Source organism: Limulus polyphemus, unplaced genomic scaffold, assembly GCF_000517525.1.
Source record: "Limulus polyphemus unplaced genomic scaffold, Limulus_polyphemus-2.1.2 Scaffold640, whole genome shotgun sequence".
NCBI lineage: Eukaryota > Metazoa > Arthropoda > Merostomata > Xiphosura > Limulidae > Limulus > Limulus polyphemus.
This window is the reverse complement of record NW_013666250.1, coordinates 370,887-378,289: the sequence shown is the minus strand read 5'-3', so window position 1 is coordinate 378,289 and position 7,403 is coordinate 370,887.

Here is a 7,403-nt window from a genome sequence, read left to right as displayed (position 1 = left end):
GTGATTCGACAGTGATTCATCATTAGCTTAAACCTCAAAAATGACCATTGTGTGTTCTATGAAAGGACTTTTTTGATGGGATTTTTCATTAAAATTAAGAACGTGAGGAAAGTGCGCCAGTTGAAACTAAAAATGTGTGTTTTTCTTGATGAAAATGTGAATTATATGGTCAAAACAAAAATTGGGTCACAACTAGGAGTTAGCATACAATCCAAATTTTTATCATTTTCAACTATTTAATAGCAAGCTCTATTGTTAAGATCGGGTTATTAACAACAGGATGTAGTGTAAACCTGTTTTCTTGCTTTTTTATTAAGAAGATCAACAGTGGACTAAATGAAATATACGTCACGATCAGCATGACCAGTTTGATAAAAAAACAAAAATAACAACTTTTAGTTCTTTGGAAATAATGATAAGCGTATTTCTCTTAAATAACTTTATAACTGGTTTGTTCCTTTTTATGCAAAATAAAACTGTTGTAAAATAATAAGAAAGTATAAAAAATAATATTTTTTATTCATACATACTAAATGAAACTGTTATGTATGCTAGATTATAAAGAATAAACTTGCCAATTGAAAATAAATGTTTATTTATCGAAAATCATCAATTTAGAAAGTACCGTAGAAAACTTCTTTTGTCAAGTTATGAAATGTTAATTTAAAAAATGTGTAGTAAATGCAATGTGAATTTAAACTTATTTCCTGTCCAATAAGAGAGTGATGGATTTTTGTGGCCCACATACAGAATGTAAATATTTCATTTTGAGAGCTTTAGAAATTGTTTCGATACATAAAACCACAGAATACTTATCATGTGTTTATTTATTCAACATGTTTTTGGTGACAAAAACATGATATTATTAATGTATTCTATGTATGTTGTTTTTACGTTTCTTAAATGATTTGTTACTAATGGTGACATTCATATTTAACAAGCTTTACGATTCTCAAGATGTCAACTAAAATATGAGTAAACGTAATTTGCTTAAAATATATGGATAATGAATATTTTTATTTTACTTATTTAAAATTCACCTAGTCAGTTGTATTTCATAGTCTCGCAAAACCTGATATCTGCCTTAGACATTTAACAAGCAATGCTTCAAATAGAAATAATTATATATGTTTGTTTCATTTCATTCAAAACTACTCCAGGGATGTCTGCGCTAGCCATCGCTAATTTGGAAGTGATAGACTACAATGAAAGCAAATAGGTTCGGTGATTGAATTCGAATCCACGACCTGCTGATTGAGAGTCGAGCGCCCTAAGCACCAGGTCTTTCTAGGCCCTAACTAGATATGATTACACAGTTGCAGCATAATGTTTATCTATTTCTATTCGGCTCTTTTTAAAACCATTAAAAGCATCGAACTTGTCATGCATGTAATTTATAATTCATTTAAAAACGACATATTTAATCAAACACACATAACTTATTGTTTAAAAAATGTGTGTTGAATGAAAACATCGACATTCATAATATCCCACAAAACAGAATTGAAGGATTTGAATACTTTTTTTTTGTATAATAGAATTAGTTTCTTTTGTTGTTGTTGTTGAAACCAAACCATTATGGGATGACCAATTTTAGTACCTTCATTGAACCTAAGCATTAAGTTTTTGGTTTGCTATTATACATTGTTGTTTTATTTCCTAAGATTCAGATACAACATTTGTTAGCTGGTAGGTTTCTACTACTTCATTATTTACGAGCTGTAGAAACTTCGATTCGTAGTTACCTACCAAATCACTCTTTCCAAAATATTAAGTCTATTTATTATGATTACCTTAGCATAATGAATTGAATTTGGTGATCTTTTCTAACTAATCATATTTCAGAATGTGTTACCTTTGATGTTATAGTTTAAAGAAACTTGTAATGCTTAAATACTTTGTGTAGACATTTGTATAGGATTGGTTTGAATACTGTTAAGATAGTACAAACCGACGTGTTCAAGGTTAACATGTTAGATACAGGTGAGAGCATGAGAGTTTTCAAAATCAAGGTAATAAAAAGTAGGGCACTATGCCATATGCGTTTATAATATTCCAAACGAGAACTATTAAACATATGAACTTTAGCACACACACACACAGGATCATAAAAAATCAATCAAATTCATATTTTTGAAAAACACTTGAGACATTTCGTGAAATGATATTTTATGATATGACTTTTGTTAATTGAAACTGTTGCGTAATATTAATTTACCCGATATTTTAACATTTATGTTCACGCAATTTATTGCGAACACAAGGTACCAACAAAAAATGTACTTCTAAGAAAATGGCTTACAGGAGCTGTGGTTAAGTTTGTTTCTATTAAAACTGAGTTATTTTTTACATGTTATCATATGTATTTTAATTTTAGTTACACCATACTGTTTTTAAAATGCTATCACTTAAAACGGAATACGGCTAAGCTGTAGTTTTACTCTTACCATGCCAATTCATAATTAGTGTAAATTACATTATGTAACATTAAAGTAATAACGACATATTTCTATGTACATAAATTTAATATGCTTTATATAATAACGATTCTCAACTTTTCCCCTGTTTTTTTTTGGCAATTAATATGCCAGTTTTTACTGCTGGAAACCATTCTTCTCTCCCTCTTGTGTGAATCCGTATGAACGAGAAACAAAGACGATCAACACTTGAAGTTTGTTTTCATTTACCTTTGTAGATAGTACCTTTACAGATTCTTTTCCTCACACTTCAGTGTAACAACTCTACCATGATGGTGGAAGTTTTATCAATGTGGTATCAGGACAGTTGCGGTGAAAATTATATATGTATTGCGAATAGCAGATCTGTTGTTAAAACACACAGTGGCTGTTTAAAGAAAAACTAATCTTTCTCCTTAGCTACCAATTTATGTTTTTCTGATTCATATTTTCTTTTTGTCAAATATGGCGCTCCAACAGAAGTACTTCCTCGATTAGTAATAAACTTGTTATACTTTAATTGTTTCACTAACATCACTTCTTCCTTATCAAGGTTTTCTAGGCTTCGTGTTCTCCAATGCCATTAATATTTTACTTGATATGTACTGATATCATTTCAGTACACTTTTTATTTCATACTTCGCTGGTGAAAGAAAAGTCTGTTTCGAAACGTTCGATGAATCATGTGAATGAAATATTTTCGTCTTCTTTACCGTGTTTTTCTTCATAAAACGATGTCTCAGACAGCTCCGATGACGTCTACAAAATGGCCGCTATAATGCGCAATTGAAATAACTAGCAAAATTCGTATCTTTCTTGTTTAAATCCAGTTAGGTACTGCTGTACCTAGGAATTTTCAAAACAATAATTTCGTTAAAAAACAATGATTCTTTTCATAGGTATGCTTTTCTATTATATATAAAAAGCAATAATAGAGAAGAAACCATACTTTATGCAAGCTATATTGTTTGTTTTTTAATAATGAGTCCCAGAACTTCTGTTGCTATTTCACAAATTACCAAAAAATATAATGAGGAATTTTCAAACTGTTTTAATACTATATTTAAGTAGAGTTCATCATTGAAAATATCATGCCAGCTAAAAGATACACCAGACAACTACTAATCTTCATCATTGTTCAAATCAATCGGTACCATGATGTTGTCTGTCTCTACTGTCTCCAAACAGTCACAGTTCGATACAAATCAAGACATTTTACTTGTATTTGCACTTAGTTGAATTACAAACAGTTTTAAAGAAGGATCCATCAATTAATTGGATGACGTCATCAAGTGTAGAGTGTGTTTTCGTGAGAAGAACATACCTGTTGGCAGTGTCAAATGTGCATCCTCAGTTCTTAGGAACTGCGATTGTGCGGTTGGCAACTACGTCGTTCTTTCGTATCATTGGCTGAAGATAAACACTTAGGATATGCTACTACCAAGGGCGATAACTTCTCTCCCTGATCTTGAAGTGCCACAGTATCATTTCACTGCTGCTACATGATGAGAAGAGGCGATATCCATAGGACTTTTTGTAATATCAATTGGATTGGAACCTGTTCCTAGTTCTTTAAAAAATCCATAAATATTTTTTGTAATATTATTCAAATGGAAAGCTGTTATCAGTTTTTAAAAACAATGTAAATTTCGTCATCTGTATTTTATAATGTGTTGTGTATCGTTGTTTGATGCACCACACAATGACACATTAACAGTGGCGTAACGTTGTATTGTGGAATGTATTTTTCTTCATCACATTTTTAGCTGTTTATATATTTTTAGCTTTAAGTTTACGAGATGCCTCTCTTACGTACTTGTTGACATAATTCTAATAAAAGTAAACCGTAATATAAAGGGTGCATGCATACTAGCATAAATCAAGCTAAAGTCAACTCTGTCTGAAAAGTTGATATAGCAGAAAAATTGCGACTAAGATGAGCCGCAGTTAAAATACCTTTCTTAACAACACAGCCCAAGTTCAAAATATAATGTTCAAAATAATAGGCTCACACAAACAGAGCCTATATTGATTGTACCTGGGCGTAGTTAGTTAAAAGGTACTTGCATGGAACGTTATACATGATAATAAAGAAGCAATTTTTCCACCTTATCATAACTAAATGTTTTTACTGTTACAATTATTTCCACTTTTTCTATGTATAGTTGTAATAATAGATTCGGTTTAACAAAGTGATTTGAAAAAACAAAGGTTTTATCGTCCCACGAGCTTGTTCTTGTAAACGAAGAGACTGACAGTCTTAAACTTACAATGTATTGTTATTAATCTCACGGTAAATATCTCTACAGCATTACCTTCAAAATAAAAAATAAACATCTAGAATAATTTGGTAATTTTTTTCTATCAATGATTTCACGTTATTCCTTCTCATTTTCACCAAACGTATACGTTATTACTCACAGTCTTAGCAACAAATATGGTCTTCAAGTTTCTATTACAAAAGCACGGTACTACGTATTTATATCACTAATTACCTTTTACGTTTTTCAATAGATAAATAAACTCCCTATTTAAATTTACATGCTAGAGGAGTTTAGTACCACCTAAAGCACAGGCTCTCCTCCAGCGCTCCCGTCGCAGAACGTTTGTTAGAGCCTTGGCTAGGTAACATTTCGCCATCCCTAATTCTTATCTGCCGACCATAGTGAGGCAACCGGTCATTTTACTATGTACTTTATCAGTATCAATTATTGTGTATCATTTGTTTCACTATAATTATTATTATTTTCTTTTTTCAACACTAGATATCCAATGCAAATAAGGATTTTAATGTTACTTTCACTACCATTTTACGCTTGGGGAGTTTGGCACAGGCTCTTTTCCCTCCAATAATCTCCTTAAGGTTCTCCTTGTTGCAACGCCCAATTAAATTTGATTTAAATAGCATCCGTACTTCACACCTGCTTTCGTGCTCGCTCCACTGCCACACTTCCACCCTTTTTCTTTCCGTCTAGAGGTTAACCAATGTGACCTTTCTGGACAGTGAAATTAACACATATATAAACCATGAAGTATAATAAAGAATACAATGAAAATTTTACAAATAGTAAACAGTAGGACAAATTAATTTATACATAAAAACAAAATTTAAAATAAATACTAATACATTCATCGGATTGTTTGTTTTGTTTTTGAGTTTCGCGCAAAGCTACACGAGGGCTATCTGCGCTAGCCGTCCCTAATTTAGCAGTGTAAGACTAGAGGGAAGGCAGCTAGTCATCATCACCTACTGTCAACTCTTGGGCTACTCTTTTACCAACGAATATAGTGGGACTGATTGTCACATTATAACGTCCCCACAGCTGAAAGGGCGAGCATGTTTGGTGTGACGGGGATTCGAACCTGCGACTTTCAGATTGCGAGTAGAGCGCCCTAACCACCTCTTGCACTAATTAAACCACAATATTGTAGAGGATAATCTCTTGCACTAATTAAACTACAAGATTGCAGAGGATAATCTCTTACACTAAGTAAACCTCAATGTTGTATAGGATAATCTCTTGCACTAAGTAAACCACAAGATTGCAGAGGATAATCTCTTGCACTAAGTAAACCACAAGATTGCAGAGGATAATCTCTTGCAAAAGGTAAACTAAAATAAAATATCGATATTCCTCTCTTTATAAAAAGTATGAAAATCAAGCTTCTTTAGAATACTAAGTAAACCACCAATAAATGTTATTACACTTTTGTATTACCCGTGATAACAAAAACCCTGAATATTTGGCTCTCATTATAAGTACGATAAACAAAAATCAGATTTATATTGTTTGCTTAAGTGAATTAGAAGGCTAGTTTTTAAAGTGATATATATGGAAAACAGAAAAAAAAAAACGCAGGAAAAGCATTAACGATTTAAACCTCTAAATATCTAAGCAGACGTGTACTTTTTGGCACCACAATAACTCGTAGAAAAGAACGATTTTACATACAAAGTTACTAAAAACTATTTATCCAATATTTCAAGCAAGAAATTGTACACATGTGACTTTAATGATTAGTAATGAATGTTAAAATTTCTAGCCTTACAAAAAGAGTTGTTTAAATATGCTCAGTAGTTTAAATAGTTACTGTATTTTTGAAACTATCAGATACATCAAAACCTTTTTTTTCCCACAAAATTATAGATAAAATTAAAATATATAGATATCTACCTTAATCTAACAATAGAGGTCTATTTTCCAAATTTATGTAGTAAACAAACATGTTTTTTAAACTGATATAGCTGTTTTACCATTACGGTGATTAGTTTTCTTGGGGCATAATTTCAGCAGATATTATAAGGAAAGGAACTGCTAAAAATGTTTTTATAAACTAAAATACGTGAGTGTGTATATATATATATATGATAGTTTCTTGTATTGTATAAATAATTTTATTTGTAAGCAACACAAAACATATGTACGAAGCGCCATTTCAAAACTAAGGCTTTTGAGCATTTAGGAATGCATAGTGGAATTGGTCTTTACCTAATAAAACTTTGTCATTCAGTAATTCGATCACATGAAGCAGCCCCATGTCATAACATGGCAGTTAACAATTTTACCATCATTTCAACTGACTGAGTGACTGCCATGACCTAAATAATCAACAAATATTCTTCCGATTAAAACTGTTGTAATCAACATAAGAACAGCAATAACCAACCCGAAATTCATGTATCCTAACTTCCGATTAATGTGCCCGGCATGGCCAGATTATCCTCTACAATATTGTGGTTTATTTAGTGCAAGAGATTATTCTCTGCAATCTTGTGGTTTAATTACTGCAAAAGATTATCCTCTACAATATTGTGGTTTACTTAGTGCAAGAGATTATCCTCTACAGTCTTGTGGTTTACTTACTGCAAAAGATTATCCTCTACAATATTGTGGTTTACTTAGTGCAAGAGATTATCCTCTACAGTCTTTATTTAGTGCAAGAGAT